General features: G+C 46.7%; 1 protein-coding gene across 2 annotated transcripts in view; it reads left to right on the top strand.

Annotated features, from left to right (window-relative positions):
- The window catches only part of TPST1 (tyrosylprotein sulfotransferase 1), a 118,182-nt gene continuing 103,349 nt past the window's right edge, over positions 411-15,243 (top strand). Inside the window, exon 1 of one of the 2 annotated variants that reach the window (XM_021085683.1) lies at positions 411-483. The gene's annotated coding sequence lies outside the window, so the exon portion shown is untranslated. Of the gene's footprint in view, positions 484-7,028; positions 7,277-15,243 lie in introns of those variants that run through there. The other variant, XM_005662003.3, reaches the window with a different exon arrangement.

The following is a 15,243-nucleotide window of genomic DNA, read 5'->3' as shown; positions in this document are numbered from 1 at the left end:
GGAACCAGAGGTTGCTTTGCTCCGGTCTTCAGCTCGGCATCAGTAGCTGTCTGGCTAGGTTTACCTGTGAAGCAGTGGGTATTTCCTGTCTCTGGGGTCCGCAGAGCTTGAGGGTGGCAACTCCTGGGCTCAGGAAGCCCAATTGGTTGGTTCCAGCCTGGGCATGGGGCCCTCCCTCCCTGGCAGGAGTTGCATGAAGAGGTATTTTTGGAAGGTGCAGGAATTCTGTAGCCATTTGGAAAATGCCTGCTCATAGGCTGGGCTGGATTCTCATTTTAAAATGCTGATGTGGCGGAGGGGACTGACCTGGCCAGTCTTCCTGGATCTAGGGGTGGGGAAAGTGAAGAGGCATGCTCATTTTTCCCCCTTTTCTTTACATTGTATCACCGTTTTCTTTTTGTCTTAAATCCCTCTAGCCCACAAGCTTCAAGAAAATCGTGAGGTGTCTCCTGCAGTTCATGGGCTCTTCGATGCTGGTGGCAGGTAAGTGTTTCATCTTATCTCAAATCGGCCAGGGATTTGGGGGTCACTTTAAGTGGAGTGAAAGTTTAACCCTCACTTCCCCATCAAGGGTCTTTGGCCCTCACCTGGAGTATCCCTGCCCTTCCAGGCTGGCCCCCGAGTGCCCTCCTAGTCTCTTCCCCATGTCTCTCTCTGCTTTGCCCTGCTGCCTCCGTCTTCACTGACAGCCACAGCTTCTGCTAATCGTCTATCCATTCACTCACCCATCCATTCATTCAACCAGCACCAAAGCCCCACGGTGGGGACAGGATGGAGGGTCGGGGGGACGAACCATCTTCTGTCATCACCGTTTCTGCCCTTCCCCTTGGGAACTCCTCGTCCCCACTTGTCCCCTTCCTCCCAGGTCACATCTGTGTTCTCCGAAGGATCTCTGCTCCTTCCCGGGTGTTGCAAAGGCAGCCTGTCCTCTCCATTTCCTGGGTCCCAGCTCCTTTCTCCTGACCCTCGTTTCCAGCTCCCTTGGGCCAAGACAGAGAATAAAAAACGTAGGACCTGGCTTGATCCTCACCCCCAATTTTCCATTTCTGAGGGGCTCCCTGCCCCTGCCACCCTCCCACCTCCACCAGCATCCTCTCTCCATGCCAGATCCTGGGATGGACGTGCCGTGAAGGAGGATGTCCTTCCAGAAACCAAAGCAAAGCCAGCAACGCCCTTCCCTCCCCCAAATAAAAGTATTGGAGGACTGGGCTGCTTCTTTAGTTCTCCTCCAAGCCTGGATGTTCTTAGGGGGGTGGCACAGAAACTCTTCTTCCAGGAGGTGAGAGGACTGTGGTCAGATGTCCTGGCTTACTCTCAGCCAAGCCTTGCCGCTGGGAGAGGACTCCTTGAGGCAGAAGCTGGGCAAAGGGTGAACTAGAAGAAGCCGCCAGCTTTTGGGTATTCGCTGGGGCATCAGTGAGCACTTGTCCTCTGCCTCTCTTTTCTTGGGTCTGTCAGGCTGTTTGGAAGAAACAGTCTCTGAGCCCTTTGAGCTGCCTATTGGTCAGGGGATGAATCTGTCTACTCTCTCAGGTGAGACTGTCTGTGTCTGAGCTGATCACTCGGAAGAGTTTGTAAAGCTGGCGGGGGGGGGGGGGAAATAGATCCAGAGTGTTCCGAGTATTTGTATTCTATGCAAAACTCATGGAATTGGAGTTCCCGTTGTGGCTCAGCAGCAATGAACCTGACTAGTATCCATGAGGACGTGGGTTCAATACTTGGCCTCGCTCAGTGGGTTAAGGATCCGGTGTTGCCGTGAGCTGTATGTAGGTTGCAGATCTGGCTTGGATCCTGCGTTGCTGTGGCTGCAGTGTAGGCTGGCAGCTGCAGCTCTGATTTGACCCTTAGCCTGGGAACTTCCATATGCCATGGGTGCAGCCTTAAAAAAGGAAAAAAAAATGTATTTATTCATTTTAAATAGGTAATCCAAGCACAGGGCACAACATTGCAAAAAGTGCCTAAAAGTACTATAGTGAAAAACAAATGTCTTTCCCACTTCTGTGCCCAAATCCCTCAGATTCCCTCCCAGAAACAACCACTGTGCCAGTTAACCACTGGGCATCTTTTGGGAGCTTGACTCTGAAAACCGCAAGCATGCATGCAGTGCCTGTGTGTACCTGAAAAAATACAATTTAAATACACTGTTTTTAATTCTGTTCTTTTCACTTATGAGTATTTCAGTCTTTTTTTTTTTTTTTTCTTTTTTCTTAACATGTGCTATATGGGTTGGGGGCAGATTTAGAAAGCAGAAAAACTTGTTCTCATACGACCCTGAGCTTTGCTTCAGATCAATCGGCTACTTGTTGGGGCTGTTTTTGTGTTTTTTAATTTAATTAATTAATTAATTTTTTTGGTCTGCACCTGCAGCATATGGAAGGAAGTTCCCAGACTAGTGGCTGAATCAGAGCTCTGGCGGCAGGCCTACGCCACGGGCCTACGCCACAGCCGCAGAAAGGCCAGATCCGAGCCTCAACTGCGACCTACCATGCAGTCTGTGGCAAGGCCGGATCCTTAACCCACTGAACCAGGCCAGGAATCAAACCCGAATCCTCATAGATACTAGTCGGGTTCTAACCCACTGAGCCACAGTGGGAACTCCTGGGTCTGTGTTTTACAGACAGTGTGGTCCCTGGCCCACATGAAGCTGTCTTGCTCAGGGAGACATCCTGCCATGGGTTTTTTTTTTTTTTCCCCCCCCCAGGTCTTGTAGGTAAGCAAAGTATTTTCTGAGCATTGTGAAGGTCATCTCAGAGAGCTGCATATCTGGCTTTTGGGGAGAGGCTGGCAGAGGCCGTGTTTAAGGGATTAGTGCTCCCCATGGTGCTGGCTGTGGCTTCAAGATTCCTCAGGGCACGGTGAGCTATTTTTCTCTGAAGGGGTCTAGCATGCAGGAAATGGAATGGGATACACTTCTTACTTAATGCTAAAAGACTGGTTAAGGGGTTCCTGCTGAGGTGCAGTGGGTTAAGGATCCAGCTTTGCCGAAGCTGTGTAGGTGGCTGCTGTGGCTTGGATGCAGTCCTTGGCCTGAGAACTTCCACATGCCGCAGGTGCAGCCAAAAAAACAAAAACAAAACCAAAAACAAACCAGTTAAATGACTGCGTGCAGCCCTCTGGTGCTAGAATCAGCCAGTGGAATGCTGTCTCCTTTCCCTTTCCTCTTGCTTTCTCCCTCCTGATGTTGCTCATTTTTTTTTCTTTTTTAAAATGATTTTTATTTTTTCCATTATACTTGGTTTACAGTGTTCTGTGGATTTTCTACTGTACAGCAAGGTGACCCAGTCACACATACATATATACATTCGTTTTCTCACATTATCAGGCTCCATCATAAGTGACTAGAGATAGGTCCCAGTGCTATACAGCAGGATCTTATTGCTTATCCATTCCAAAGGCAATAGTTTGCATCTATTTACCCCAAGCTCCCTCTCCCTCCCCCTCCCCCTCGGCAACCACAAGTCTGTTCTCCATGTCCATGATTTTCTTTTCTATGGAAAGGTTCACTTGTGCCGTCTATTAGATGCCAGATATAAGTGATATCATATAGTATTTGTCTTTCTCTTTCTGACTTACTTCACTTAGTATGAGAATCTCTAGTTCCATCCATGTTGCTGCAAATGGCATTATTTTGTTCTTTTTTATGCCTGAGTAGTATTCCATTGTGTATATATACCACATCTTCTTAATCCATTCATCTGCTGATGGACATTTAGGTTGTTTCCATGTCTTGGCGATTGTGAATAGTGCTACAATGAACATACGGGTGATGTGTCTTTTTCAAGGAAAGTTTTGTCTGGATATATGCCCAAGAGTGGGATTGCTGGGTCATATGGTAGTTCTATATTTAGTTTTCTAAGTTACCTCCATACTGATCTCCATAGTGGTTGTACCAGCTTACATTCCCAGCAACAGTGCAGGAGGGTTCCCTTTTCACCACACCCCCTCTAGCATTTGTTATTGTGGACTTATAATGATGTGTGAGGTGTGAGGTGGTATCTCATGGTAGTTTTGATTTGCATTTCTCTAATAATCAGTGATGTTGAGCATTTTTTCATGTGCTTTTTGGCCATCTGAATGTCTTCCTTGGAGAAATATGTCTATTCAGGTCTTTTGCCCATTTTTCCCTCAGGTTGTTGGCTTTTTTGCTGTTGAGTTGTAGAAGTCGTTTGTATATTTTAGAGATTAAGCCCTTGTCAGTTGCATCATTTGAAACTATTTTCTCCCATTCTGTAAATTGTCTTTTTGTTTTCCTTTGCTGTGCAAAAGTTTGTCAGTTTGATTAGGTCCCATTGGTCTCTTTTTGCTTTTATTTCTGTTGCTCTGGGAGACTGACCTGAGAAAGCATTTTTAAGGTTGATGTCAGAGATGTTTTGCCCATGGTCTCTTCTAGAAGTTTGATGGCGTCTTGTCTTACGTTTAAGTCTTTAAGCCACTTTGAATTTATTTTTGTGCATGGTGTGGGGGTGTGTTACAGTTTCGTTGATTTGCATGGGGCTGTCAGGTTTACCCAGCACCACTTCCTGATGTTGCTCATTTTCTTTTGATGAGGTTTATAATCCTAGTGGTCCATTTCTGTTGCTCCCGAGCAGCTTGGGTCAAATCAGATCATCTTCTTCATTTGATTTAAATGTTCCAAAGGAAAATCTCATGGTGGATATTTCTTTAAATTTCCTCAGATCAAATTGCTTTTAAGGTTTTGCCAAACCAATAAAGAGAAAACGGATATACTGAGTCTATGTCCTTAGAGCAGCACCATAGCCCAGGGCTTTCAGAGTTTTGTTAACTTATTTGCTCTTTTTTTTAAAATAGCAGCTTTATTAAGATAAAATTTACATGCCATACAATTCACCTGCTTTTTTTTTTTTTTTTCAATGCTGTACCTGCAGCATGTGGAAGCTCCCAGGCTAGGGGTCAAATCGCAGCTATAGCTGCTGGCTTGCGTCACAGCCACAGCAATACCAGATCTGAGCTGCATCTGTGACCTACGCTGCAGCTTGCGGCAAGGTCGGATCTTTAACCCACTAAGGCCAGGGATCAAACCCGCATCCTCATGGATACTAGTTGGGTTCTAACCCACTGAGCCACGAGGGGAACTTCTGCAATTCACCTACTTTAAGCACAGACGTCAATGATTTTTTTTTTTTTTTCCTTCTGGATATTCACAGAATGTGCAACTACCACCAGTCAATTTTAGAATATTTTCATCAATCGCTCCCCCTCAAAAAAAAAAAAAAAATCCCACAGCCATTAGCAATCACTTTGCATTTCCCCCCAACCCTCTCAGCACAAGGCATCCACTAATGTACTTGCTTTTTCTATGGATTTGCCTACTTTGGGCATTTCAAACAAATGTACTCATATCATATGTAGTCTTTTGTGACTGACTTCTTTCACTTAGCATGATATTTTCAAGACACATTCCCATTATAGCATATATCAGAACTTCATTCCTTTTTATGGCCGAAGAGTATTCCACTGAATGGATATGCCATATGTACTTATCCTTTAATCAATTGTTGGACACCTGGGTTGTTTTTACTTTATTGGCTACTATGAATTACTGTGCACCACAGCTCAGGGCAATGCTGGATCCTTAACCCACTGAACAAGGTCAGGGATCGAACCCACAACCTCATGGTTCCTAGTCGGATTTGTTAACCACTGAGCCATGACGGGAGCTTCGACCTCACTTGCTCTTTATAGCAACTCTCCGAGATACATATTCTACCGAACTTATCCTATAGAATACAAAACTCATTTTAAGATGGTGGACAGGAATTTTGAACATAGCTGTTACATTCCTGAGCCCATGCTTTTTCAAATCTACATTCATAGAGCTGAATTAATAGCTGAGAGATCCCAGTGTGGATATACCTGTAGGAATGAATTGTGAACATGAACAGTGGGTTTTTTTGTTTTTTGCTTTTTTAGAGCTGCATGGGGCATAAGGAGGTTCCCAGGCTAGGGATCTAATTAAAGCTACAGCTGCCAGCCACAGTCACAGCAACAGCCAGATCCCAGCCAGGTCTGCCACCTACACCACAGCTCACTGCAAAGCTGGATCCTTAACCCACTGAGCCAGACCAGGGATCTAACCGGCAACCTCATGCTTCCTAGTCAGATTCCTTTCCACTGAGCCAAGATGGGAACTCCAACAGTTATTTTTAATTGTAATTTTATTTTTTTTGATCTTTTTTGTCTTTTTAGGGCTTCATCTGTGGCATATGGAGGTTATCTAATATGGAGGGGTCTAATCGGAGCTGCAGCCACCGGCCTATGCCAGAGCCACAGCAATGTGGGATCTGAGCCGCATCTGCGACCTACACCACAGTTCACCGAAACACGGGATCCTTAACTCACTGAGCGAGACTAGGGAGAGAACCAGCAACCTCATGGTTCCTAGTCAGGATTCGTTAACCACTGCGCCACAACGGGGAACTCCCTAACAGTTATTTTTCAGTTGTGAAATTTCAGCCCTCTCCCAATTCCCTGCTCTTTGCCCTTTTCTCCTTTACTAGTTTTCACTTTTTTCAAGTATCAGTTTCTCGCTCCTGTGATGGAGACAGAATCTACAATCACTCATTTACACTTTGGTGTGGAATGTAATGTGCGAATTTGATTCGAATCAGGGACAAACAATGGGGGTGGTTCTTGGAAAAACCCGTTCTCTTGTCTGGTCTCAGGGTTTCAAGAATGAGGGCCACCCACGTTGGGGGGGGTGGGGATGCGTGGATCGCCACCTGTCCGCTGCTCCCCTCCGTCTAGGTCGCGCGCACCGTTGCTCGGTAACAACCGGCTCAGGCAGGTGGCGGCCCCGGAACCCCACGGGGAGCGCGCACACGCAGGGACGCACGGCCGCTCCAGCCGCCCCCACGTCAGACCCACCCTGCCCTTCAGCGCCTGCTGGACCTGGCGCGAGGCCGAGCCCCGCCCCCCTCGAAGGGCAGCCAGAGGAACCCACGAATCCGAGAGGCCGACACATCGCCGGGGCCGGGCGCCCGTCAGCCAATCGCCGCACGCGTGTGATCCCGCGCCCGCCTGGGGGGCTGGAGGCAGGCACTGAAGCGGCGATAGCGGGAGTCGCTGCTGAGGCGGCCGCGGGCGCGGGTCGCGTCGGCGCTGCTCCGCGGGGCCGGGCCGGGCTGGCAGCCGCTGGCTCCTGGCGGTGAGGGCAGGCTCCCGAGGTGGGCGGAATGGCCCCCACCTAGGCCGGTGGGAGAAGCGGCTGAGCCCAGGATGCTGGGGAGGCGGCGTGGCGGCTCCTCACTCATCCCAGGTAAGGGGGACGCCGCGCTCGCTGCGGCTCCGCTCGGAGCGCCGTCCCGGCCCCGCTGTCCTCCCGCCGCCGTCACCCACCTGGCTCCTTGTCCCGGTCGCTTCTGTCCTGGCGTCCCTCGGCCCTCGTCGTTCCGGCCCGCACATCTCCCCTCCGCTCCCGGGCAGTTGTCCAGCCCCCCCGCCCCCAACCTCCCAACGCGGAGTCCCGCGTCCCAGCCGGGCCGGGCGCCTGCTCCCGCACGCCTGCCCCCTACGCCGGCCTTTTCGGGTCTTGGGCTTCCCCGTCGCCTAGCTTGCCCCCGCCGTGGTCGGCCTCGCGCCCTCTCCCGCCCCCTCCCTGCTTCTCCTCCCTTTCCCAGGGCCGGCAGGGGTTCCCAGCCCCCGCAGTCCGTCGGGGCGCCTTCCGAGGATGAGATGCCCAGGCCCCTCCGGATCGACCTCTGCCCTCACCTCTGCCCGGGCTTCCCTTGCTCAGACTCACCCTGTCCTTGCCCCCTACACCGCGTCCTCTCTACATTTCACTCGCGCCCTCCCACCCCCACCAGCACGCCGTGTGTCCCTGGGTTTTGCCCTTTTGCTCCCAGATGCCTTCCTTTCCCAACTCGCCTCTTCTCCCTTCACTTTCTCGTTAACCACCGTCGCTAACATTTCTTTTTCCTTTACATTTAAACCTTCAGATGCTCCTACTCTCCTTAATGCCGATCTGTGGCTGTTAACATCTTAATTCGTCTTTAAAATGAACTGCACCCCTAGGATGTAAAGTGTCTTGCCCAGAGTCTGGCACACAGTAGGGCTGGTACGTGGTAGGTGCTCACGCGGGTTACCCTCGTCCTCTTTCCAGGCCTTGGTACTCTCCAGATGGTGGTTCAGTATTCAAATGGGATTGATGCATCTACCTACCTTAAGAGTGGTGTAGGAGATGGCAGGACGAATTAGTGAACTCCAAGTGTGATGAAGAGATTAAATTATCAGTTATTTACACACTGCATTCATCCCGAAGAACTGAATTCTATATTTGTGTCATGTATAATATTAACTGGCTTTGTAAAAGATTCTTAACGGGGTTTGCAGTGTAACTGCTCTCTTAACCCCCGCTCCCCATCTACAGTGTTTCCTGAACTTTTATTTTTAGGGAAGAAAGAGCCCCTGCCTCCTAATTGAAGCAGTATTGGTTGTAAGCAGTGTTTCAGGTCTTTATTTCCAGCTGGAAAGTTAAGGGCTGCAGTGAATTTTCATCCTTTAAGAGCCTGGGGGAATCAGGCTTAGATTTCTTGGAATCAACTGTTGAAGGGATCTAGAATGTTTAGGCATGGATGTTCTGACAGGTTCTTTAAGAGGGAAAGAGGAATTGGCCACACACCCTCCTCCTCCTTTTTGGCTATTAGAGGAAATAGCTATAGCCAGTTTTTAAAAAGAGTAAAATAAGTTTGACTTTTTAAATTTATAAAAGCACTATTACGGGTTTCAAGCCACTCTTGCCACATTTGCTCTGATGGTTTCCAAGCCTGGATGAATCAAACAGTTTGGCTTTTTCTGCTCCTGGGATCTCCATGGCAGGCTGGAGGAAGTCATGTAACTGAGCTTCTGGTGCTGCTCTAAAGTTCCGATCCCGACTTTACTCGCACTGCCTGGAGATGCTTTGACTAACCCTCTGGGTTCCTTTTATGTACCCAAACCTAAATGGCTGTCTGTGGATTTTGACCATTCTCCTTCCTCTCTCTGTCCTACTCCTGACTTCTCTGCATGGCTTATTTTGCCTCCTACTTCACAGAAGAAATTGCTGGGCATCAGTCCTGATTTCTTAAGAGTCTGTCATTTTCCTGTGTACTTATACCTATTTGATTTCTGAGCTGCTTTCATCAGAGAAGGAGGGTCCTTCTTTCTAAGGCTAACATCTTTCATATTCTATATTCTCATGTTTGTCGCAGCCAGCACACATGCTCAGTTTGCAGCATCCAAAACAAATAAAAAACGTTCCCTTGATGTGCTTCCCCTCAGATTAATGTGGTCTTCCTTAGGGTTTCGATTTCTGTTCTTTTTCTCTGTCTTCTGATTTCCTTGTGTGTTTACACTTCTCTTCATCACTTCAGGTAGCACCTGTGTTTTTATGGTTTTCAAAGATGTATATTCAGTCCCCATTTTTCTTGAACTTCAGGTGTTTCTCGTTTTTGTCTCTCTGTAGGATAACTCTACTTGGGTGCTCAGTACTTCACACTTGGTTATTTTTTCTTTTCTCTTCCCTCTGCTTGCTCATAGCTGCCTCAAACACATCCATAAACACTCTTCCTATTTTAAGGTCTTCACCCTAGAAGCCTTAGAATCCTCTTCTTCTCTCCTAGCGTTACGTCTATCATGGATCCTTTTGTTCCTATTGAAATCGTTTTCTTTCTCCCCTCATTGCCAAAAGATTGGTTGAGGCCTGGGTTATGTTTTTCTTGAACAGAGTCAGTCATTTTTAACCCAGGTACTACTTTAAAACCACTTGGGGAACTTTTATTAAAGTTTAGGATGAGGGGATCAGGACCTAGCAGAGATTCTAATTCTGTTGGTCTGGTGTGGGGCCAGACGTTTTCATTTAAAAAGTGCTTCTCATATGGCAGTAATATACAGCTGGGGCTGAGAACTGGGCTGAGAGCTTCAAGAGGGAATGAGAGCCCTGAGGAACTGTAAATGGCATTTAGCTCATCCTTTAAAAATCAGCATAAATGTCACTTTCATTGGCATGGTTAGTGGCTTACTTTCCTGAAATTTTGTACATGTACCTACCAAAGTACTTATCACATTTTATCTAAGTTATTTCTCATGAGCCCATTTTTCTCATGACTAGGACTTCCTTGAGATTTCGGGATTATGTCTAAAGGTAAACTGCTGTTTCTTACGCTACTCACATTTCTGCTGACGCCAAATATATAGTGTTTCCCCTTACGTTAAGCAGTTCTTCAACTCTCTGGACCATTCAACTTTATTATTACTACCCGGACTTGCTACAGACCCTCCAGATTAAGGGCTCAGTCTCGCAAGACTCCCCCCAACTTCAGACACCAGGCACTAGTCCCAGGTTGTAACCAGCACTTCTGACCAACCGACTATAAGTTGAGGCCTCCACAGCTCCTTCCTCAGGCCAGTAATTTGGTAGAATAGTTCTCCAAAGCTCTTTGTTTACCATTACCCATTTATTATAAAGGCTCCAACTCAGGAACAGCCAAAGGAAAAAGATGCATAGGGCAAGGGGTGTGGGACGGGTATGGAGCATCCATGCCTTCTCTGGGCTCACTATCCTCCCAGCACCTCAGTGTATTCACCACCCTGAAAGCCCTCTCAACCCGTTTATTTAGAGTTTTTATGGGGGCTTCATTAAATCCTTAGCCACTGGTGATGAGCTCAATCTGTAGCTTGATTAAATCCTTAGCCACTGGTGATGAGCTCAGTCTAGCTTTTTTCCCCTTTCCAGAGGTCGGGCATTGGTTCCTCTGGCAGCCAGCCCCCATCTTCCCAGATATGGTTGAAAGGGCCTTATTATGGGTAACAAAAGATATTCTTCTCACCCCATCAAGAAATTCCAAGGGTTTTAGGGATTCTATGTTGGGAACCAAGGATGAAGACCTAGTATATGCTACTCTATAATACTTCTAATATTATCATAATGCCTTATTTATCTTTTCATCACTGCCTTGCATAGTACATGGTATATTTTAGAAACTTGATAAAAATTGATGGAATAGGGAGTTCCCCTGTGGTGCAGTAGATTAAGGATCTGGCATTGTCACTGCCATGGTTCTGGTTATTGCAGTGGTGCATGTTTGATGCCTGGCTGGGGAATTTCCACATGCCGCTGGTGCAGTCAAGAAAAAGAATTGGTTGAATGAATCCGTTGGTAAATAATATAAAACATCTCTTGAATTCACAGTTTTGCAAGCTGACCAGCTATTTCCTTTTTGGGTGTTTAACAGGTCACTAGTCATACTTGCACAGTCATTCTTGTTTTAAACGCACACACACTTGGAGTTCCTGCTGTGGTGCAGTGGAAACGAATCCGACTAGGAACCACGAGGTTTCAGGTTCGATCCCTGGCCTCGCTCAGTGGGTTAAGGAGCCAGCGTTGCCCTAAGCTGTGGTGTAGGTCGCAGATGTGGCTTGGATCCCACATTACTGTGACTGTGGAATAGGCTGGCAGCTGTAGCTCTGATTAGACCCCTAGCCTGGGAACCTCTCTATGCTGTGGGTGCGGCCCTAAAAGGACAAAAGACAAAATAAAATAAAATCACACACACTCTTTATAAATCAGATTGGATTCAGAGAAATCCATTTGCTCTTATGCTTTGGCTTTTAAGATGGTTAAGCTATGACGGTATTATAGAAGTGCATTTAGCCTTCCTCTTTAGCAGATATTGTTTAAAATAGGTTTTATTTCATATGGTTGAGGCATGTTATCAAATGAATCAGGTCCTGCTGCTCACTACTTACAAAATCAGTACTCAGATTGATCAGTGCTCTAGATGATGATAGAAAAGTTGCCTTTAATTAGAATACCAGCAATCTGGGGAGATGGTGGACTCAACATCCCCCACAGACTCACCTCTGAAGATTCTGCTTGGCCATGAAAGGTTTTAAAGGGAAACAGGGAATTGAGCTCACTTAATCATTGAGATGGGGGCCATTTGTGTGCAGACTTGTGTGCAGGCTTGTCAACCCCTTGGCAACTTCCTTTAGATGTTGTCTTGTTCACACAGTTTAGTTGTACAGTTTGGGAGATACTGAAGGGGAAGCCGAGAAGAGATCTGATCATCTGTTAATTACTTATTCTTCGTTTCTATTTCTTTGATCTATGGAAAGAACTGACAAGTTAGGCAAGGTATTATGTGATTAAAAGATTTGAAAGTTGGGAGTTCCTGCTGTGGTACAACAGAATCAGTGGCATCTTGTGGGCACAGGGATTCAGATTCTATCCCCAGCACAGCACAGTGGGTTGGGGATTCAGTGTTGCTGCAGCTGTGGCTTAGACTAAGGTCGCAACTACGGCTCTGATCTGATCTCTAGACCAGGAGGAACTCCATATGCTGCTGGGTGGCCAAAAATGAAAAAAAAAAAAAAGATTTGAAAGTTGTGCCTGGGTGGTAGATGTGTAGAGCATGGGGTGCCTGGTTTAAAAGTTACAATTCAGGAGTTCCTGTCGTGGCACAGTGGTTAACGAATCTGACTAGGAACCATGAGGTTGCGGGTTCGATCCCTGGCCTTGCTCAGTGGGTTGAGGATCCGGCGTTGCCGTGAGCTATGGTGTAGGTTGCAGATGCGGCTCGGATCCCAGCATTGCTGTGGCTCTGGCGTAGGCCGCCGGCTACAGCTCCGATTCGACCTCTAGCCTGGGAATCTCCATGTGCCGAGGGAGCGGCCCTAGAAAAGGCAAAAAAAAAAAAAATAAATAAATAAATAAAGTAAAATAAAATAAATAAAAGTTACAGTACAGCTTTGCTAAAGTGACAAGAAGAGGGACTTCCTGCTGAGGGTGATTTCCTGCAAAGAGCTGCTTACAAATCCCTACTTGTCAGGACATCATCCTATTTCTATGGACTTGAGGGCAAAGGTGTGACTTCTGTAACTTCTTCATGCTGACATAGGGTGCCCTATTCTCAGGGTGGGAGATATCAACATGGGTCTGTAGCATCTCTTTGCTGACTATTTTAGTTGCCAGCTTACATATAAGGGCAAAGCAAGCTACAATTCTTTTGAATCCCACAAAGATATACATTATTTTGAGCAGTAATGTTAATCCTATTCTCTTGAGGCCGGTTCTTAGAATCGTAGTAGCCATAGATTTAGTAGTGCTCAGGTTGGAACAGCTTATGTCATGGCAATAGACTGGTCATCATGCAGTTAGCTTTTCCCCTCCGGTGGCAGTTATGGTATCTGTAAAACAACTCAGGATTGTGCATCAGACACCAAATTGGTGACTTCATTGCCCTAATCATTAGCTGCTCCGTTTTGTACTTGGCAGTGGTGGTGGTGGGGGTGGTGGCTGCAGGGTTCTGTTCTAGGTGCATGTATCTTTTTTAAACAAATAGCTCTCATTTTAACTAGAATTTTGGAATTTTTAACTAGAACAAAAAGTGTCAAATTGATAAACGATCTGGAACAGTGGCAGAACTATTACTTTTTTTTTTTTAATGGCCTCATCCGAGGCATATGGAACGTCCTGGGCTAGGGCCAGGGATTGAATCTGAGCTGCAGCTGCCACCTTTGCTACAACTGTGGCAGCATTGGATCCTTTCACCCACCTGGCCAGTATGGGGATCAAACCTGCACCTCTGCAGAGACCTGAGCTACTTCAGTTGGATTCTTAACCCACTGCCCCACAGCAGGAACTCTAGAACTATTGCTTTTTAATTTAGAGAAGTAAAGGAAGTAGGGAATATGCAATAAAGTTATCTACCTTTGTGAATTATATTGGTGAGGGCGAGGGGAAAATTTTGTAATAGGAAAAACTTGTAGTTGCTCATATATTGATGTCATGTTTTATAATTCCTCAGAACTAAGACATAAAATGTAGAGTTATTTGCTTTTTTCTCTCTCCCTCCCTCTCCTTCTTTCTTTCTTTTCTTTCTTCTTTTATTTTTGGGGATGGCGGCGGGCTGCCCTGCCACATATGGATTCCTGGGCCAGGGATCCGAGTGGTAGTTGTGATCTACACCAGAGCTGTGGCAACACCAGATCCTTTAGCCCACTGTGCTGGGCCAGGGATCGAATCTGTGTCCTAATGCTACAGAGACGCTGCTGATCCTGTTGTACCACAGTGGGAATTCCTGTTTGGTTTTTTTGTTTGTTTTTTTAGTTTTCTTAGGATTTTGTCAGCTCTTAGTAGAATTTGTGGGTGACTGGTCTTTACTTTCAGCATTTGAAAAATATGATTTCAGATGAGAAATCTTCTGTTATTGGGTTCATGCTCCCCTATAGCAAATGTATCCTTTCTCTCTTGCTGCATTAAAGGCTTCTTCTTTGCTTTCAGTTTTCAGTTTAATTATGGTGCCTCAGCATGAATTTCTTTGGGTGTATCCTTCTCTTGCTTCCTAAAACATAGGTTAATGTCATTTGCCAAATTTGGGATGTTTTCAGCTATTTCTTAGAGTAATTTTTTAGCCCCACTCTTTCTTTCTGTGACTGATGATACAAATGGTAGATCTTTTGGAGTTCCCATTGTGGTCCATTGGGTTAAGGACCTGACATCTCTGTGAGGATATGGGTTTGATCTCTAGCCTTGATCAGTGGTTTAAGGATCTATTGTGGCTGTGACTGTGAGGTAGGCCCCAGCTCCAGCTCTGATTTGACCCCTGGCCCAGGAACTACCATATGTTGTAGCTGCGGCCTTAAAAAAAGAGAAAACCGGGAGTTCCCATTGTGGCTCAGTGGTTAACCAATCTGACTAGGAACCATGAGGTTGTGGGTTCGATCCCTGGCCTTGCTCAGTGGGTTAAGGATCCGGCGTTGCTGTGAGCTATGGTGTAGGTTGTAGATGCAGCTTGGATCTGGCGTCGCTGTGGCTATGGTGTAGGCCAGCGGCTATAGCTCTGATTAGACCCCTAGCCTGGGAACCTCCATATGCCGAGGGAGCAGCCCTAGAGAAGGCAAAAAGACAAAAAAAAGAAAACAAAACAAAAAAAATACCAAACAAAAAGGCAGGTCCTTTGTTATTGTCCTCCATGGCAGGAGGCCTTCTTCCTCTTCTTCTCATTTCTCTTCCTTCTCCTTTTTTTTTTGCTTTTTAGGGCTGTACTCTTGGTGTATGGAGGGTCACAGTCTAGGGGTCGAATCAGAGCTGCAGCTGACTTGCACCACAGCCACAGCAACGCAAGATCCAAGCCGCATCTGTGACCTACAGCACAGCTCATGACAATGCCAGATCCTTAACCCACTGAGCAAGGCCAAGGATCAAACCCAAGTCCTTATGGATAGTTAGTTGGGTTGGTTACTGCT

Source organism: Sus scrofa, chromosome 3 (assembly GCF_000003025.6).
Source record: "Sus scrofa isolate TJ Tabasco breed Duroc chromosome 3, Sscrofa11.1, whole genome shotgun sequence".
Classification (NCBI taxonomy): Eukaryota; Metazoa; Chordata; class Mammalia; order Artiodactyla; family Suidae; genus Sus; species Sus scrofa.
Note: the sequence above shows the minus strand (reverse complement) of the source record. Positions and strands in the feature narration are given on the sequence as shown.